Source organism: Meriones unguiculatus, chromosome 18 (assembly GCF_030254825.1).
Source record: "Meriones unguiculatus strain TT.TT164.6M chromosome 18, Bangor_MerUng_6.1, whole genome shotgun sequence".
Taxonomy (NCBI): domain Eukaryota; kingdom Metazoa; phylum Chordata; class Mammalia; order Rodentia; family Muridae; genus Meriones; species Meriones unguiculatus.
Window position 1 is genome coordinate 22,829,319 of NC_083365.1, and position 18,399 is coordinate 22,847,717.

Here is an 18,399-nt window from a genome sequence, read left to right on the forward strand (position 1 = left end):
CCCGCCCTGCGCTGGCCCCGCCAGCCAATCCGGCCCTCGGCTCCCCCTCCCGGTGTCCAACCAATCAGAATCGTGGGTCGGTCGTCCCGACGCAGGGGGCAGCACGAGGCGGCCGGGGGAGGCGGTGCGGGGAGTGGTGGGGCCTTGGGGGAGGGGTACGGTGCCAAGGGTGGTGGCGGGGGGATGATTTCTCTTTGCCGGCTTCTTGGGTTTTCTCCTCGTCTCCCCAGCCTGGGCCAGTACCCCAGGGTGACCTGACCCCGAAGCCCCAGCACCCCAGCCGCAGACCCCCCACCCTGAAAAACCTTAGCTCGCCTCGGCCCTGACCATCACCCCTGTACATCCCTCTTCCCTCGTAACCTCTCCAGCACCGGCGGCGATAAACTGAGGGCCGAGGGACACCCCACCCTCCTCGGGCTGCTGCCCCCAGGGGCAAAGCCTCGGGAAGACTGGCCGGAAAAAAAAAAATCAAGAACAACACCCCCTTTTCCTGCGGGAAGGGCCCCAGACTCGTGCGAAAGGGCCCCGACTGCCGAGGAGCCCCTCCCGCCCTTGCCTCATCTTTCCGACTTCCCTGCTTGCCACGTCTCCTTTCCTTCCCAGCAAGGTCGGTCCTGGCTCGGGAACCCCTCACCCCCTCACTCTTTTTCCCCTTTCTGCCCTTCACCTCTCGCTCTCCCCCCCGCCCCCCCCCAACCCTAGCTCCCAATTCGCCCTCTTTCAGGAGCCGAGTGTGGAACCCTCATCCATTTCCAGCTGACAGCAGAGCCTAGCCTGTGAGTCCTTGACACCCACACACCCTCTCCCACCACCACGGGGAACATCGGAGCTCTCCGGGGGAGGGGGAGAGGGGCGGGCAGCCCGGCAGGCGCGGCTGGACACCCTCCTTCGCGTCCCCAAAGCCGGCGTAGAACCGGTGCAGACACTTACCTCGCTTCCCCACAGTCACCTTAAGCTGTGGCTCCGTCTCTCACACCCACAGACGTGCTTTCCCAAGCCTGAGCATGCTCTCGGGGTCAGCCGGGTGGGTGGGCACAGCAGGCTGAGGTCATACGAAGGGGTGGGAGGTCCCTGGGAGGTGCGGGAAGGTCCAGGGCTGTGTCCTGGACACCTGGTCGCGCCAGAGCCGGCCCAGGACTTCACTTCAAGGGGCCGGAGTGGGCGCACAGTAGGTTCTTGAGAAATGCCGAGTCCACCCCTGAACAAAGCCTCATTCCCAATTCAGGCGGGGGAGGGGCGCTTTGGGAGGTAAAGGAGCAGGAGCAGAAAGGGTAGTGTCAAGTCACCCGAGCCTGGGAGCAGCCGGGGAGGGGCTGGGCCCTGGAACGCCTAGGGCAGAGAAGCGCCCAGAGTGCTGAGGAAGCCTGGTTAGTAAGCAGGAAAAACCGAGCCTTGGAGAGTGGCTTAGGGGCTCCTCCTGCCTAGGCGGTTCCCCCACCTTTCCTAGACCGTGCAACTGAAGCACTGACCCAGGCAGTTTTTAAGGTAACCAGGGCTGCCAGCCTCTGTGGCTGGCCAATAGCCTCCCCTCGGAAAAGAAAAGGGGGTGGGGGGGAGACAGTTTATTTGCGTCCAGATTGCCCCCGGGGTTCCCAGACCACCTAGCAAGTCTACAGAACATGATTTACCAAGGCCGTGCTAAAACCGTGGTGCACAGACTTCTCAAAGGGCCAGAATCTCTTAGGACCTCTGCCCTTAACTTTTACTTCCCCATCCATAGGGAACGCAATATCCCAAACCTCGGAAAGTAGGGCACTGAAGGACCTCTCCCTTCCCTGAGCCTCCTGAGGCAGAGATAGTCGGCAGCCCTCCTCTTCCACGTCCAGGCCAGCTCTACTTTCTGTCTCACAAGAGCAGCCCCTCTCCTCAGCCAAGTCCATTATCATCGTGTGTTATGGCAGACCCCAGTCCCGCTGGAGGTTGAAGTATTAGGGCGGTCAAGGCAGCCTCTGACAGTGGCAGCTGCCTTACCTCTGATGATGATGATGGTGGTGGTGGTGGTGATAGTTGGGATTGGAAATGTGAGGGTCAAGAAATGTAACCGGTTACAGGGAAAGAAACTCAGTGGCAGCCCCTGTTCAGCCTGGGAACTGACAGAGCAAAAAAACTGCTGGAGTGGGCTACTCCCTGGCACCTTTGGGCAAAACCCCCGTTGCCCTGGTACTAGAGGAAGGTGATGTATTTGGAACCCAGGAGGGAGAGAAGAGATAATCCTGACTGTGGAGGAGGCAAAGACCCCAGGAGCTGCTGAGACTGCCCAGCCTGCTCATAGCCAAAGGAGCTTTCCCTATGGGTGGCTGGCTCTTTTGCCCCAGGAGGCTCTGGCTCAGTGGGCTTATGGCTTATGTGTGTGGGTAGGTGGGGGTGGGGGGGCACAGGCTTGCTAAAGGCAGGCGCTTGATGTTCCTCCTTTAGCAGCTCGTTGATCTCCTGGGTCCCTCTTCTCTCTTGCTTTTTAAAGCTGGTTAACAAGCCAGCCAAGAGGAGGCCATGTTACATACAGGCTGCTTGTACCCCCCAAAGGGACTTTCTGGCCTCTTGTCCTTGTTGACTCCATTTTCAAGAACCTCTGCATCTTGAGCGTCTTCCTTCCCAATCCAGAGCCTTTCCACATCTAGAAGAGGCTCTGGCTCCCATAGCTTTTTCAGCCTTTCCTTAGTGCATGCTGCTTCCATCCCAGTCCACCAGAACAGCTGTGCCAGTGCCTGGGGGCTGTCACCTTTCCTCTCTCTGGCCAAAAAAAAAGGTTTGTGATTTGGTCTGGAAGGGGGAATGGATGGATCCGTGAGGTCTCCAGGGCTATCCCCCCTCAGCAGAGGCTTGCTCGCTCTTTACATAGGCACCTCCAGACCCATCGGTAAAGGGTAGCCGCCTCGGAGCAGGAGAGCCTCGAGGAGGGGATAGACAGACACCTAGATACCTGGAGGAGACCATCCAGGGCTGGGGAGAACACGCCGCACACCCTCCCTCCCCCCACCGCGAACAACCAGACTGACAGCAGGGACAGACTAGCTGCTCTGTCATCCCTAGTTCAGCTGAGAGGCACCTCCCCCCACGGCTGCTGCTGCATGCAGTCCCAGCAGACCGCCTGCCCTGAGATCCAGCCCCACCTGGCACAGGGCAGGGCACCCAAGCCCGCAGCGCAGTTTCTGTGACGGCGGCACCGACCACTTTCACCTGCCCCGATGTCATGCCCAGGCTTCTCCACTGTGGGTGTGGGCAGGCAGCCCTCCCTGCCTCTTCTCTGAGCGTCCAAATTCCAGGTCCCAGTGCACCGAGCTACCCGGCCCCTAAGCCCCGCTGGACAAGACGGAGGACCGGCTCTCGCCTGGAGGGACTCCTTGTCGTGGATTCAATTCGACGCCAATACTTAACCCCTCCCCCATCAAAGGAAACCCCCAAGGGTGGGAAATAAAGCTGGACTTTTATAGTCCTTTTGCTGGGACCCGCTCACTGTTAAAGGGATCAGAACACCCCCCTCCTTAAAGGGACCTCCGGAAATTATTTGCCCCCAGGCAAAGCCAAGTGTAGAAGTCTGGTTTTTACCTGCTGTGGCCTCTTTCCCCAGGGATGGGAGAGTCAGAACTGCTCCCTTTGGAACTAAGCAGGAAAGGCCCCCTTTCTGCCACCAAGGAGCCAGTTGTTGAGTACTCATCATCAGAGAAAGACGGTCTTTTCTCTTCCCTAAGGGCACCTATCGCCCCAGGCTGGGTCCTAGGGGCCAGGGTGAAATAGGGTGTCTGTGTGGGACCAGTCTTCACATAAGCCGCCTGCGCTAAGACTTGGGGGGCCGCATTCCATGATGCTATGTCCCGAACCCCTATCTGTCCAGCCCTGATGGCTAGCCTGGGAAGCCTTTGCAGGCTGCCCCTCCCAGCGAGAGCTGTGTCTGCCTTCGCCTTCCCTTTGACACCGGACTTCTACCCTCCTCGCGTCCCCTGGCCTTCCCCTCAAGACACGTCCTCCACCCCACACCCAAGTTGCCTCCCTGCAGTGACAACAACCGCCGCTCCTTCCTAGTTCAGGCTCCTTCCTGCCCTAGCCGGCGTTCCAGGGGTCCGCCTGCACCCCCACCCGTCAAGAGGTTGGGGGATGGGCACACCTCGGCTCCCCAGAGTGCAGCAAAGCTGCATCTTCTCTCCGGCGCCTCCTAGGCACCTAGGTTCATTCAGTCCTTCGGGCTAGAAGGTTGTTGGGGGGTGGGGTGGGGGGCATCCATGGCGGAGAAGGGGCCCCGAGGGCACTTCAGGCGAAGAGGGAGAGTTACAAGTCCGCACTCACTAAAACCACCTCCCTCTGCCTTCTCCCTTCCCCGGTGGAGGGTCGGCACTGCTAGGGGAGGGCTTTCCCGACGCTTGGGAACCCGCCAAGGCCCTCACCCTTGCCGCTCCCAGGAGATTCCCCACCAAGGGCTGCAGCAGTGAACACTCCCCCCCCCCCCCCCAGCTGCGGCAGCCTCCGGCTGAGGTCAGGCTCCACCTCCTTTCTCCGGCTGGAGAGCGCCGAGGGTTGTTTGTTGTTGGGGTGTGTTAGAGAGAAGGTTCGAGATCACCTGGCCGGGTGGGCACGCCTTTGGGAGTCGGAGCTGAGGCGGGTGGGCTGGGTTGGGCTGGCGCCCGCCCTAGAGGGCGAAGTACTAACCTCCCCCACCCCCGCCCCCATCCCAAGGTTCGGGCTGGGCTCGTGGGTCCGCCGCTCGGTTTCTGCCCCCGTCCGCGTCCCCCTCCCCCAACTGCGCTCCATCCCCTTGGGAGTGAACAGAATGTCCCTAGGCAGAGGCCAGCAGGAGAGTGACTTCCTACTTTCAAGATGCTTCCAGTCCGGCACCCGGATGGGTTGTGGGTAGAGGGAGGAGGAGACTGAAAACTAACTTTCTGAGAACGTCGTGTAATGGCTGCTGGGGAGGGGCAGGTGCCAGGGTCTGTTCCCGGGTGTGGGTCTGGGAAAGGTGCAGCAGGCGTTCTGACAAGCCGCCACGACGCAAGCTGACTTAGCAGAGGAGCCGGCATTTCTTTTCTTTTCTTTTTTTCTTTTCTTTTTTTTTTTTTTAAGGCAGACCTTGGGGAACAGGAAAGATGAGGACACCGGCGATAAAGGGTATCCCCTTTTAACATAGGCAGAGAGCTGAGACCGGCTGAGAGTAGGACACGAATGGACAGCCTTTGGGGCCACTCAAGTTTTCTAAAATACGCCACGCCCTGCCCTAAGGCTTTAGGGCACTCTAGGTCGTTAGAGGAAAAGAAACTCCTGGCCTGAGATCCGAAATACAGACTGATGGGACAGTAAGATCGACTCATGCAGCGGTAGTCGGGTGTCCCTCGCTTTTCTTACCACCTTAACTTTTGGGTCTTACCTCTCCCAGGTAAGAATTGGGTGGAAAGGGTCCCTCCTGGGGCATAGAGCCCTCAACGATCCTGCCAACCCTAACTCTGCCCACCATACCCGGGAAAGGCTGAGGAAGGCAAAAGCGACTCGCTTTCATTCTCCTCATAGAGCCAGGCAGGCTTGCCAGCCGCCAACCATTGTTTACTGGGGCAACTACTGAAAAAGATGCCAACATGGAGACCAAGATACCTCAGCCCTTTTGGGACTAGAGCTCTCAGGCCATAAAAGCCAAACCGTAGAGAGACCAGTATGGTGGCAACCATCCGCCTCTAATCTCATCCCTTGCTAGGCAGAGGCAGGTAAATCTCCTTGAAGTCAGCCTGGTTTACACAGGAATTCCATGTTAGCCAGGGCTACTCAGTGGGACCCTGGGAGGGGCCATCGTATGTAAATGGAGAAAAGTGAGTTCCTCAGTTTTCACCACAGCCCCACTTGGGATACAGTTAACTGTGGCTGATTGGGAGATGAGGAAACGTGCCTATCCCTAGTCACAGCAACAGACTCACATGTCTCTTGACCCCTACCTCAGGGCTCAGGGTTTACCTGGAGTTGTCTCCCTTACCCCAGCCCACAGCACTGCCTTTGTCTGCCTTGAGAGGTACCTAAGGCCTTCCTTGCTGTATCTCCCACCCACCCCCAGCCCCCGTCCACCCTTTTACATATATTATTTAACTTTATTTAACTTGCAAGCAAGTTCTCTGGGGGCACACAGGTCGCGCCTACTCATCTGTTCATCTGCTGAGACAGGGTCTCGCTAGATAGCCTAGGCAGGCTTCAGACTTTCTTTATAGTCCAGGCTAGCCTCAAGTTCTTTTCTCCTGCCTTTCTCCTGCCCCAGGCTCCAGAATGCTGAGGTCATGTCCTTGTCCCACTTTACCCGGCTTCTGTTCAGTGTATCGCCTTCCATTCTGGAGCTCCCTAGAATGTCTGCCTCTGGAATTGCTACTCTCAGAGTCAATCCTGACTTCTGGAAAGATCTTCTAAAGCTCAGAGTTCTGGGAAGCCTACATAGCTCCTTGCCTCTGCTTTCCGGGCCGTCTCGTCTACTGGGTCTACAATGAGTCCTATAAACACCTGACGGGGCAGGTCTATGGCTTCCACATCCTCTTTTGTGGTTTCCTGTGGGTCTAGCACTGTCCTGGCCCCAAGGAAACATGGCCTTTCACATCCCTCAGCTTTTGCCCCTGGACGCAGCCCTTCACCTCTCTATACCCTTTCTCAAATCTACTTAGAGGTAATTTAGTCTCTGAGAACAACCCAGCAAGCAAGCATTGCTGGTTTTCACAGGACTTTCAAAAAAGACTAAAATTAGAAGCCAGTGCTGATTTTTTTTTTTTTTTTGAGATTTAAAGTAAGCTCCAATTTCTCTTGTAAAAATCAAAAGATTTGCCACTGTTGGCTCACATTCTGTTTGCTGCGATAGGCTGATAGGAAGTAGTAAGTGCCATCTTTATGGGGTGGGCATGGTCTGCTTTGCCCATAGTCCCTGCTTTCCTACTTGGGATACTTTTGAGATGCCTTGCTTCAAGTTTATGATTCCTAGCCATGGGATATCTACCTCCTCTGGACACTCTCAGAGATCCTTCCTGTCGTCTTTTCTCTAAAAGCACCTTCATTATTGATTCAGGGGCAGTTTTCCTGAGCATGCTCTGTCCAATACCCACAAACCAGGCTGCTGATGAAATGGGAAGTTAAACAGAATTCATGGACCCCTCCAGGTGGCGAATTACTCCTAAGAACATGGCATAATACCTGGAAAACTATAGGGTGCCAAGTCATCTTTTGTGGACCGAACAGTAAGTGCTTGGCAAGGGGCATCCTCATGGGTGAGGAGAGGACCATTCCAAGAAGTGTGAACTGCCTGTGATGAGCTAGATCCGGGTTGCTTGCAACCTTGCCTTCCAGGGCCAGCACCTCCACCCTTATCTGTCTGCTCAGATATAGTGGAGTGAGTTAAATGAGTCTACTTTCCTGAAGCACCTTCAACAGACGCTGTGGCATCAAAAACCAGGGTGTACACCCTACGGTTCCAGCAAGCCTGTAGCCCCTGGAAAGATGAGGAAATCCGGATCTGGAATGGACATTATCTCGAGAGCCTCTGAAACCAGTGGTGTCAAAGGAGGCGTGGACAGGCACTCTTGGTGGGCTCTTTGATTAATCCTCAGCAATACTGGTGGGCCAGTATCATGCTCAGATTTACAAATGAAAAAGGAAATGGAAATCTGAAAAGTTTGAGTAACTGCTAAGATCGCACAGGCTTGGGGGTGGTTCCAAAACATTTGCTCTTGTTGTTGCTGCTGTTTGTTTCTGATATGGCATTTACCATAGAGGTTAAGCAGAGGTCTAATCCTTTATGGATCTGAAACATTTTTTTTTTCTTTCTGTATTTCACACAGGAGAGTCATTAAGAATACAAGCTCTGCTGGGTGCAGTGTCGCACCCCTGTAATCCCAGCACTCAAGGAGGCAGAGGCAGGTGGATCTCTGTGAGTTCAAGGCCAGCCTGGTCTACAAAGTCCAGGACAGCCAAGGCTGCACAGAGAAACCCTGCCTTGAAAAACCAAACCAAAAGAAGAAGGAAGAGAAGGAGGAGGAGAAGAAGACTAGCTCTGAAGGCAGCTTCTTAGTTGATGTTTCTGCTCTTTGTCTTAAAGCAGTTTAGGGGTTTTGAACAGTGCCTGACAATAACCAAGTGCCCCTAAAGCATTAGCAGTTGTGAACTAGTTATCCTGTCTCCAGCCTTGCCTACAGCCTGCTCTGCTTCCATTGTGCCCAGACCTACATCCTCTTCTCTACCCTACCGCCTCTCCTGGATCCCCAGCCATGACGTACTTGAGGCTGTCTTCTGTCTACCCAGCTGCAGCATATCCTCTTCAGCCTCAGTCAGGCTGAGTGGCTTCCTTTGCTGGGCCGGCTGGCTTTTCTATGATTTCCTTCTCCACCATCCAGCACCAAGACTGACTTCATGGCCTCAGGCACTGCCCTCTGCATTTGGAAGTTTCTCAGTGGCAACCCCTAACCTCAGTCCTCAGGTAGAGGATGTGGCTCTACCTGTAGGCTTTCAAAACCCAGAGCAGAGGGAGAATCACCCAGGTTCTATTGCCGTCTTCCTTCGCCTCTGATGGATGAACTTGTAGTAAGAGCCAGGTAGAGACTTAGGAGTCTGGGCCACCAATATTGGGCTAACCAACAGGCCACTGCTCAGCACTGTTTGGGGCACTCAGCTCCCAGCCTCACCTCTTTTACCCATTCTCCCATCACTTCTTCCTAAATGAGTTTACCCAGCAGTTCCCTATTCTTCTATTTTTCCAAAGGGCTGTTAACAACTCATTTGAATTTTCCACGTGAAGTTGCTGTGAGCAACCTTCCTTTCACTATGAGATTGGGGCAGAATGTTGCAAGTGGGTTGCCCTATTTCTTTATCAAAAGAATATTCCCTCAGCAAAACATCATCAAAAGTACTCTTTCCCTACCCTCTGTACTTGTTTGACACTGGAGCAACAATGGGGCTTTGAGGAGCCTCAGATAGACTAGGAGAACTGCTGCTCTCATGCTGTCACCTCCCACCCGGTTCTGAAAACCAAGGACCTCCCAGCCATTGGCATGTCCCTCCTCCTCCCTGGACATTACCCGTCTGTCGTCTGTCCACTAGTACTATGCTCATCGTAGCTTATCATACGTCTGTACGAATCAACCTCTCTGCCTCTCCATCCCCAGTGACCCAAAGCCCTGAGCTCTGTCTGATTGCTCTCCCCAAGCCAGACTGATCTCTGTGGGATCGTCCCAAAGCACCCAGCTTTGTCTCTATGGCCTGCTTAAACCCTTCAGGGTTTTCCCCCTTCACCCTACCACCCAAATCTGGAGTTCCCTTTGTGGCTCACCAGCTGGGGGCTCTCTAGTCTTATCCTCAGGCTCAGTTCACTCCTAAACCTGTGATGCATGCTCGCTCTCCCTCCCTTTCTCTGTCCCTCTCCTTTTCTCTCTCCCTCTCTCTCTTTCTCCCTCTCTATCTCCCTCTCTCTCTTCCTCCCGCTCTCTTTCTCTCTCTCCCTCTCTCTCTTCCTCTCTCTCTCTCTCCCTCTTTCCCTCCATCTCTCCCTCTCCCTCTCTGAATGCCAGGCTGGCTGTGGTTCCTCAGGCCCGTCTATCTTCTGCTAGGTACTCAGGCCTTGCTCCTGGGTGCAGGGCACTCCAGCATGAGGGCCTTCAGGAGGCAGTTACTCAGTGGCTAGCCAGACAGGGTTTCTCTTTATAGTCCTGGAACTTGTTCTGTAGACCAAGCTGGCCTTGAACTCAGAGATCCACCTACCTCTGTCTGCCTGTGCTGACACCACACACAGCTGGGAAGACTCAGATCTCGAGGTCGGAAGATCCATTTTTAATCTGGCCCACACCTGCCGGCAGCCTGTAGAAAGCCTGGCCCCACGCTGCACTGTCTGGTCTGACTGGGCTCTCGCCCAGGTAGATGTAGTGCTGGATTTCCTTTCCTTTTCAACACAGAACGCTAGCTGGTACGGCCACACCGTGCCAGGCTCTACTAACAGTCATAGGCTCACTCCTCCAGACCTGATCAGTAACTTCGATTATTTTCTATAGGAATAGCAGTGTTATTATGGCTTCTTGTGTGTGTGTGTGTGTGTGTGTGTGTGTGTGGTTTGTTTGTTTGTTTGTTTGTTTTAAGATTAGTGCACAGTTCTTGCTATGAAACCAACTGATTTCATTCACTGGACAACTGGATTAAAAAGGCTATGGGTCTGACACAGTGAAGGTGGTCTTGTGGAGCCTGAACACCCAAAAGTTACAGTTTGGTTCAAAGCTCTCAATTCCATCCTCAGAACCGAAAAAGGGTTACGATTCTGGCGCTGCTTCCCCCAAGAAGGTAGATGCTGTGACTAGAACCGACTTTTTAAGCTGCTACTAAAACTCTAAAAAGGGAGAATTTAGTTCAAGGCAAAGCCTTGAGAAGTCCCCTATGTACCCTTTCTTTTCCTCCTTTCTCCAAGGCTGCCCTTGATGCTTCAGTTTAGTCTGATATCATTTAGATAAGCTTGCCAGAGGGCCTTGGGAAGGGAGACGATCCTGGTCAGGTGGCAGTAATCTACCACCATATTTATTAGGCAAGTATTTCCTGCCTGGAATTCTAGTGCTCTGAGGCAGGAGACTCGAGAGTTCCAGGCTAGTCTAGGCCGTAGAGTAAGACCCCGACTCAAAATTAGGCGCATTAAAAAAGATTTTATTTTTAATCACCTGTGAGCAGATGTGTCTGTGCACATGAGTGCCTGTGGGACCGGAGGCATCAGATCCCCTGGAGCTGTGGTACAGGCTGTTGTGAAGCTACCTGACCTGGGTGCTGAGAATCAAATCTTCGTCCTCTGCAAGGACGGTAAGCACTCTTAGCCACCGAGGTTTTTTGTTGTTTTGTTTTTGTTCTTTCAAAGCAGGGTTTCTCTGCGCAGCAGCCCTGGCTGTCCTGGAACTCGCTTTGCAGACCAGGCTGGCCTTGAACTCACAGAGATCTGTCTGTCTCTGCCTCCCGTATGTATGCTGGCATTAAAGGTGTGTTCCACCACACCAGACAGACACTCTCTTTACTTTGTATTTCATTCCCAGACCAAGAACTTCAATTAAAAAAAAAAAAAAAGAAAAAAAAAGGTTACATCCTGGTGGTGGTAGTTGTACGCCTTTAATCCCAGCACTTAGGAGGCAGAGGGGGACAGGTCTCTCGGAGTTTGAGGGCAATCTGGTCTATAGAGCAAGTTCTAGGACAACCAAAGCTACACAGAGAAACCCTGTCTCAAAAAAAAAAAGAAGATAGATAGATAGATAGATAGATAGATAGATAGATAGATAATAGATTGTGTGGGCAACTTCATTAAGCCAGAGATAGGCAGGAAGAATAACATTAAAGTGGATCAAAGGGTTGGGGATATAGTTCAGTTAGAGTATGTGCAAGGCTCTAGGTTCAGTTCTCAGCACAGCAAGCCTAAAGCTGAGCATAGGAGCATATGCCTGCAATACTAGCATTCCGGAGGCTGAGGCAGGAAGATTGCCATGAGTTCCAGGCTAGGCTGGGTTACATAAGGAATCGCAGGCCGGCTATGGTTATGTAGCAAGCTCTTGTCTCAACATCAACAAAACAAAACTGATAAGGGTGATAGAAATAAGAAATGGTCTTTAAAAGTTTTAACTACGTGTTTTATTTAAACATCTCTCCTGCCCTAACTTTTAAACTTTGTCGGCTTCATAACCAATACTTGCCTTTGCCCCGGCAACCCCTGCACACAGCAGCAACTCGGCAAATGCAAATTGATCTTAAACCGGAGGAGAGAATTGGTAGAGACTGGGCAGGTCCTTTAAGTGAGCAGAGCACCTGGGAGAAAAGGCTGGCCAAGAAAAGGCCTCCACAAGCAGGACGGTGGGAAGGCATGAGGCCTTGGCACATTCTCTGAGGTATGGAGTGTCCCCATGGACAACAGGGAGATGAGCTTAGTGGCTGCTCCTGGTAGGCTTCTCAGAGGACATTGAAAAGGAAGCGTTAGATGACCAGTGTGGTTCCCCAGCTTGGGGAAGGGATGGTGCGGAGTGGGTACCCTCCAGTGTGGGAGCTGCTATTTGGATTCAGACAGTAATAACTCTGATGTCTCAGGCAGTAGTCCCTGGCAGGGCTGAGGCCATGTTCTCTGGGGAGACCTAATAGCCTCTCCCACAGAGAGCGGTCTTGTCACTTCTTGGTGAAAGGTTTCACTCTCTACAGAACATCTAGAACTCTTGCCATGTGCCCATTACCTCTCCCCAGACTTAGGAGTCCAGAAGTGGGGGGCCGAGGGGAGCTGCCGCCCCTATGAGTGACCAGGTAGCAAGAGCAGAAAGTCACAACTATGTGTAGGTTAGCAGATGGGACAAAGAGATGAGTGTGCCTTGGGCATCCTGGCCACAGGACAGGCCTCAGTTGCTTTCCAGTGAGGCTTCTCCTTTTTCCTCTCTTGAGGCCAGGCAAACCTTAGGGAGGGAAGGTATCCGGAGGATATGGAGCCCCTAAAACCCAGACTATTTCCCATCCTTCTCCAGCCCCACCGGGGCACAGTATACATTCTCTCCAGAGGCACCGGAGAGGGAGGTGGGGGCAGGGAGAGAGTTGCTGAGAGGGGCTAGGATTTGCTGAGTCTTAGTATCTAAGTGGCAATTCTTTAGCCTGAACCGGACAGCTCAGGATTAGGGAGCAGACCTCAGCAACTCTAAAAACTACAGCCATATAAAACTGACTTACGTCCACTCTCAGTGAGCAACCTTGCAATGACCCCAACCTCTACCCTTCCACTCTTGTTCATGATGCTGCAGGCTCAGTCTGGAGCAGTGTCCTCTCTTCACTGGCTTCTCACCCTCTCAGATTTTTCCACTTTAAAATTCATTTCACTTCTCTTCCTTTCCTTTCTCACTCATTTCTTTCTTTCTTTTTTTTTTTTTTTCTTTCAGAGCCAGGGATCAGCTGAACCCAGGGCCTCAAGTAGGCTAGCAGACACTTTATCACTGAATTACACTCCCAGCCCAGAACCTCATAGCACACTCCATTAAACTTTCCTTCCACAACTAAATGAACCCACTGAATACCTGACCCTGTTGAGCCTGCCAGCGTCAGCCACAACCCGAGTCGGACTGAGGGAATTTGCTACTCCATTCCCGTAAATAGAACAAGCCCTTGAGGGTGGGGCAGGGTGCCCAGGCCTTTCTGAAACACAGCCCTTTGCAGGGGCTGCCCCCGGGGAGCCCAGGCAGATGTATGAGGTGGCTTTCCAGGCAGGCCGGGCAGGCAGGGCCGGGGGGGGTGGGGTGGGTGGCATCCTGGGCTTATCTCTCCCCGGCAGCTGCGTGTTCACGCTCACCGCTTCTGCTCCTGCAGTGCGTCTGACAGGCTCTCTCTGGCGGTGTGTGTGGCGGTATGCGTGTCCCTGTGTGTGCTCACCCATGTCCGCTCCAGACAGGCGCGAGGCGTGCTTGGATGGATCTGGTATTCTGCCCTTCTCTGTCAGCACTAGCGTGGACCCGGTCTCCGACAGGCATCTACCCGCTGTCTCCGAAGAGGGCGCTTGCTCCGGTGGAAGCCCGGAACAGCTGTCTTCTCTTTAAGACAATCCCCACCTCCTCATCAAGCCCTTCTCTCCCCCAGGGTAAGCTGAAGAGCTGGGCCGAGTGGCAGAGTACACGGAAGCATAACTGTCCTTCTGAGCTTTGGTCTGGCCTCCCTTGCCGTTATCGAAACACCCATGGCCTAGCGCATGGCTCTTAGTGGCCTGTCTAGAGAGCTTTGCCGAATGTGCGGATCATGGGCTCTGGTCTGCCATGCCTGTCCCCTAGGTTCTGAGTCATTTCCTGTGAGATTGTTCTAAAAGAAAAAAAAAAAAAAAATAGACATACCGCTACTTTGCTTTAATTTTTTATGACATCTTTATTGTGCATTCATGTTGTACGTTTGTGGGTGCGCATGTCCTACTGTGTGCACTCGGAGGTCAGTGGACAGGTTTCAGGGGTTGGTGTCCTCTACCGTGTGGGTCCCAGGGACTGAACTTAGGTTGTCAGGAAGGGCAGCGGGTGAGCCGTCTTACCCGACCCCAGACCACTACTGTGGAAAACAGCTCCGAGGGTCCTTTTCAGGTTGGTCACGTCCCTACCCTACAACAAAGGAATTCCATCCCTGAGGATGTACTAGAGAACCCCAGCAACACTCGCAACCAGAAGGCGCCCCCAGGGCCACCGCACCTCGATCTCAAACTAGAAACCGCCAAATGCCCAGCAGAGGACGCCGGACATTAAATTGCAGAATTTCCACATGAGGGAGTGCTAGACAAGAAAATAGTTGGACAGACATAGTTCTGCTCATTAGCCTGGAGGAAAAAAAAAAAAAACAAAACAATGCTATACAATGAGGAACCAGACAACGGACACACACGCACACAAACATTCGCGCACATGCATACACACGATGGGAGTCCAGCTATTAAAAGGACGCTGACACACCCGAAGGAGGCTAAAGCAAGAGTCTAACCTGAGCTTGGAGTTCAAGGCTAGCCTGAGCAACATAGTGAGGCCATCTCAAAAGCAACAAATAGACAAATGAAACACAAAATCATTGGGGGTTGGAGATGTAGCTTGGATGAACCCTTGCCTAGTATGTTCGAGGCCCTGGATTCCACCTCTTTACCATAAAATAAAATAATAAAACAAAATGGAGGAGGGCTTCAAAGGAGTCAGCTAGCTAGAGACAGATAGATAAATCATGGTCTTGCTGGGTAGCCCAGGCTGTCCTGGGACTGGCAGTCTTGCTTCAGCCTTGCAAAGGGTGGGATTGCAGGTGTAAGCCACGAGGCCCGCTCCTGCCTCTTTACTTTTGACGCTGCATGCACGTGCGTCCTTATGTACACTGCACACTGTGCTGTGGAAAGAAAGAGCGGTGTGTGGTCCTCCTCTGCCCCCTCCCCCCCCCAGCCCCCCATTCTGTCCCCAGCCGGCAGAGGAGGAGCTAAGGTCCCTTATAACAGCTCTTTTCTTCATTCCTGAGTGGGTCAGAGGAATATGGGGGGTGGGGGTGGGTGAGGGCCTCCCTCCCGCAGCTGGGCCCTGGCTACTCCAGGGTGGGAAGGACTGGGGAGAGCAGGGTCAGGCGAAGCCGGCTGGCTCTGCTGTTTGTGCCAACTGTGGATTAGGCCAGAGCCCTGGCCCACCTGTTGCTTCACTCATCCAGAGTGAACATAGCCGCTGGGTACTTACTGAAAGCACCGGGTGCTGCTGGAGGTGCAGAGAAGTGGGAGGCTTTAGTACTTGTTGCCGTTGTTACTGTAGTTTCGTTCTGTTTTCTCTCACCTTGGAGCCCAGGCTGGCCTCAAACACGAAATCCTCCTGCCTCTGCCTCCAGAGTGCTGGGACTGTGATCACAGACCATCATGTCTGCTGGGAGATGATTTTTGACCTCTGAAATCTAACAGGACAACTAGAGGTGACCAAACCATAAAAAAACTCTGTTATCAGCAAAATGGGGGCTGGGCAACACATGACCGCCCACCAGAAACTGCTAGAGGTGTTCCTCCCTCCCCAGATCTAGCCTTTAAGTTGACAGCCTAGTGGGAGTGGAGCAGTTACGTCAACTAATACAGCCTGCTGTGCATGATGGGGGCTTTTCCTCCCGCTGGCTAATCTAAGGGCAGCCAGGATCCAAGAAATACTTAAGAGAAGTGGGGCAGGTGGGTGTGCAGGGCTGTATCCTAGAATCATCCCTTCCTGGAGGAAGCAGGCGACCGAGAGCGCGCCCACCTTGCCCTTGCCCAGGTTGTTTGCCCATGGATGCACTTATGCCAAGACAAGGGGTGTGGGTGGGGTGGAGAGAGAGGGCTGGAGAAAGGCCGGAGAGCTCTGAAGGGGTTCTGCATTGCGGCTTTAGGAACGAGAAAGCGAGAGCACGGTGGAGGGCTGGAAGGACTTCCCAGATGGAGAAACCAGACGGGGGGGAGGGGGGGAAGGCATAGTAGGCTAGAAAACAAGGCAATTCACAGCCACCTCTGAGCACAGCTCTGCAGCGGGGAGGGGAGCCACAGAGACAGTCAAGGTGGATCCAAAGAGTGTTTGCTTTGCAACCTTTAGGTTCCCCCAGCCCCCTCTCTTTAAGACAAGGTCCCAGTAGGCCTGGATGACCTGGAGCTCTCTCTATTGACTACGCTGGCCTTTGAACTCACAGCGTCCTGCCTGCCTTGCTTCCCAAGCGCTGAAATTAAAGGCATGTGCCATCATGCCTGGCCCTCCTCTTCCTTTTTAATCCTGGGTCTAGTGTGTTGCTCTGGCTAGGCTCAAACTCCAGAGCCTGAGAGATCCTCCTGCTTTCAAGGTATCTGGGCAAAGGTGCTCCATTGAAATGTTGGGTCTTTATTTAGGGGCTTTTTACGTAGCCCAGGCTTGCCTTGAACTGGATATCTATGTAACCAGCCCAGGCTGGCCTCAAACTGACAGCAATCCTTTACTTCAACTTCCTGAGTGCTGAAAACACAGGATGCCCACTCAGCCCAGTGTAACCTTTGACCTTAGATGTGCCGGGATACAGGGGAGGCGTTAGGGGAGGCTTCATTGTTCCCTCTGGCTCAGGGTGAAGGTGGGGTTCAGCGGCCTGGCCTGGAAGAAGGAAGGCAAGTTGGATTGTTGTGCAGAAGTCAAATTCCAGAGTGGCTCCTGGTTAGAGGAAGTAGGCGGAGCACAGCAGAGGAGAGCACCAGCCTGGCTTAGCAAGGCTTTGAGTTCCTGCACTGTGGGGCTGAAGGCAGGCAGAAGCAGAGGCCATGATGTGGACGAGTCCCACCCCCACCCCCACCCCAATCTTCTCCAGGGACTTTTTTTTTTTTTTTTTTGAGACAAGGTTTCTCTGTATAGCCTTGACTTCCTGGACTTGCTTTGTAGACCAGGCTGTCCTCAAACTCGCAGAGATCCGCCTGCGTCTGCCTCTACCTCCTGAGTGCTGGGATCACAGCATGCGCCACCACCGAGCCCGGCTCCAGGGACCTATCTAAGTGCCTGTTGGTGGACAGGACTCATCTGGATAGTGAAGAGATATGCTCACGTGACAAGACTGTCCGTAAGACACAGTTACGCACGTTAAAGCACTCTGCTTAGGAGGCCCTACAACCGAATCAATCCATAGGGCATGAGAGGCATGGTTAGCCAAACAGAAACTCCTTACAGACTCAGAAGTGGCTTTGTCCTGGGGGAATGGAAATGGTTCAGGAGGAACAAGAGACGGGCTCTTCCGTTCAGTCAACATGGACTGCTTTGGAAGGTGGGGAGACAGCTCCATGCTCAGGAGCTCTTTCAAAGGATCTTGTCTGGGTCTCAAAGCAGCTCAAAACAGTCTGTAAGTCCAGTTCCACAGAATTCAGTCCCTCTTCTGGCCTTTGTGGGTACCAGGCACGCAAGCAGAGCACATACATGTAGGCAAAACACTCATACACATAAAATACATTTTTGACCAAAAAAAAAAAATATCAATTTAAAAAGTGACCATAATTTTAAAAAGGCACACCACCTGCCTTTGCTCTGTTCATGGTTTCCCTATTTTCGTCTGGCCTTCTTGTATGAGGTGGTGGTGATGGAGGATGGTGCTCTTTCGAGCTCCTCAATTCAGGGTGACATTCCAGCACGAGAGTGGGAAAGTGGAGCGTCCAGATCCGCGCGCCTGCGACCCCGCGAATGGCCGGCAGGGGTCAGGCGAGCTCCACGCAGCGCCGCCGGAGCAGGTCCCGCGAGTCACCGCCGCGGAGCTTTGAGGCAGGAGGTGAAAACTCTGGATCTGCTGGGGGCAGATGACGGGTGAACATCCAGGTACGGCTCATCCGGGTCTCAGCTGCATTCAGGGCAAGCAGTGTGCTAGGCGCTTCCCCTAACCCTGAATGCTACGGCTTGGCCGGAGTCCTGGAGCCACCTAATCTCTGCGGAGTCCGGGAGTGGCTGACTCGCCCTTCCCTTCCTAGGTTTGAGCAACTCACCTTGCAGGGCTTTGCATGGGGTCCTTAAGCAATCTTGCCTTGAGCACCTAGTTGGTTGCAAAGGTCAGGGAAGGAGCTGATGTGAGGAGTGAAGCAATATTACAGGCATAAGGACTACCGTTGGGTTATAGGCTTAAGGCTCAAGTCCCTGGGAGAAACTCCCTTCAGGCCCAACACAACAAACCTGTGTGGCTGCCTTAGCCCAGGATCACTCCCCAGGGACCCCAGGTGTCCACATAAAAGTGTCACTAGATTCTGATAAGGAGGCTAACCAAGCCACACTTAACTCATCTCGGTAGAGCCCCCCCCCCCACCTACATTTCGGACATTGTTTTGTCTTTTATTTAAAAACATTTGTGTGCATCACATTACAAAACAAACAGGAAAACAAACACATTCTTCCTGTTGCTATAGCTGGAGGCACACGCCTTGGGTAATTATATTTAGCTCAAGGTTCCAGAAGCTGGGTATCCAAAAGCATGACACGCCCACCTCCAGGA

At 53.4% G+C, this 18,399-nt stretch overlaps 1 protein-coding gene and 1 long non-coding RNA gene across 2 annotated transcripts in view; one reads left to right on the forward strand and one right to left on the reverse strand.

Annotated features, from left to right (window-relative positions):
- Bahd1 (bromo adjacent homology domain containing 1) overlaps positions 1-1,188 on the reverse strand; it is a 24,352-nt gene extending 23,164 nt beyond the window's left edge. The window contains exon 1 of the mRNA XM_021640584.2: positions 931-1,188. The gene's annotated coding sequence lies outside the window, so the exon portion shown is untranslated. The remainder of the gene's footprint in view (positions 1-930) is intronic.
- LOC132648997 (uncharacterized) lies at positions 169-13,793 on the forward strand. The gene is made up of 4 exons (XR_009587379.1): positions 169-607; positions 725-776; positions 10,642-10,767; positions 13,549-13,793. It is a non-coding gene; the product is annotated as an uncharacterized LOC132648997 (long non-coding RNA).
- Positions 13,794-18,399: the final 4,606 nt, after the last annotated feature.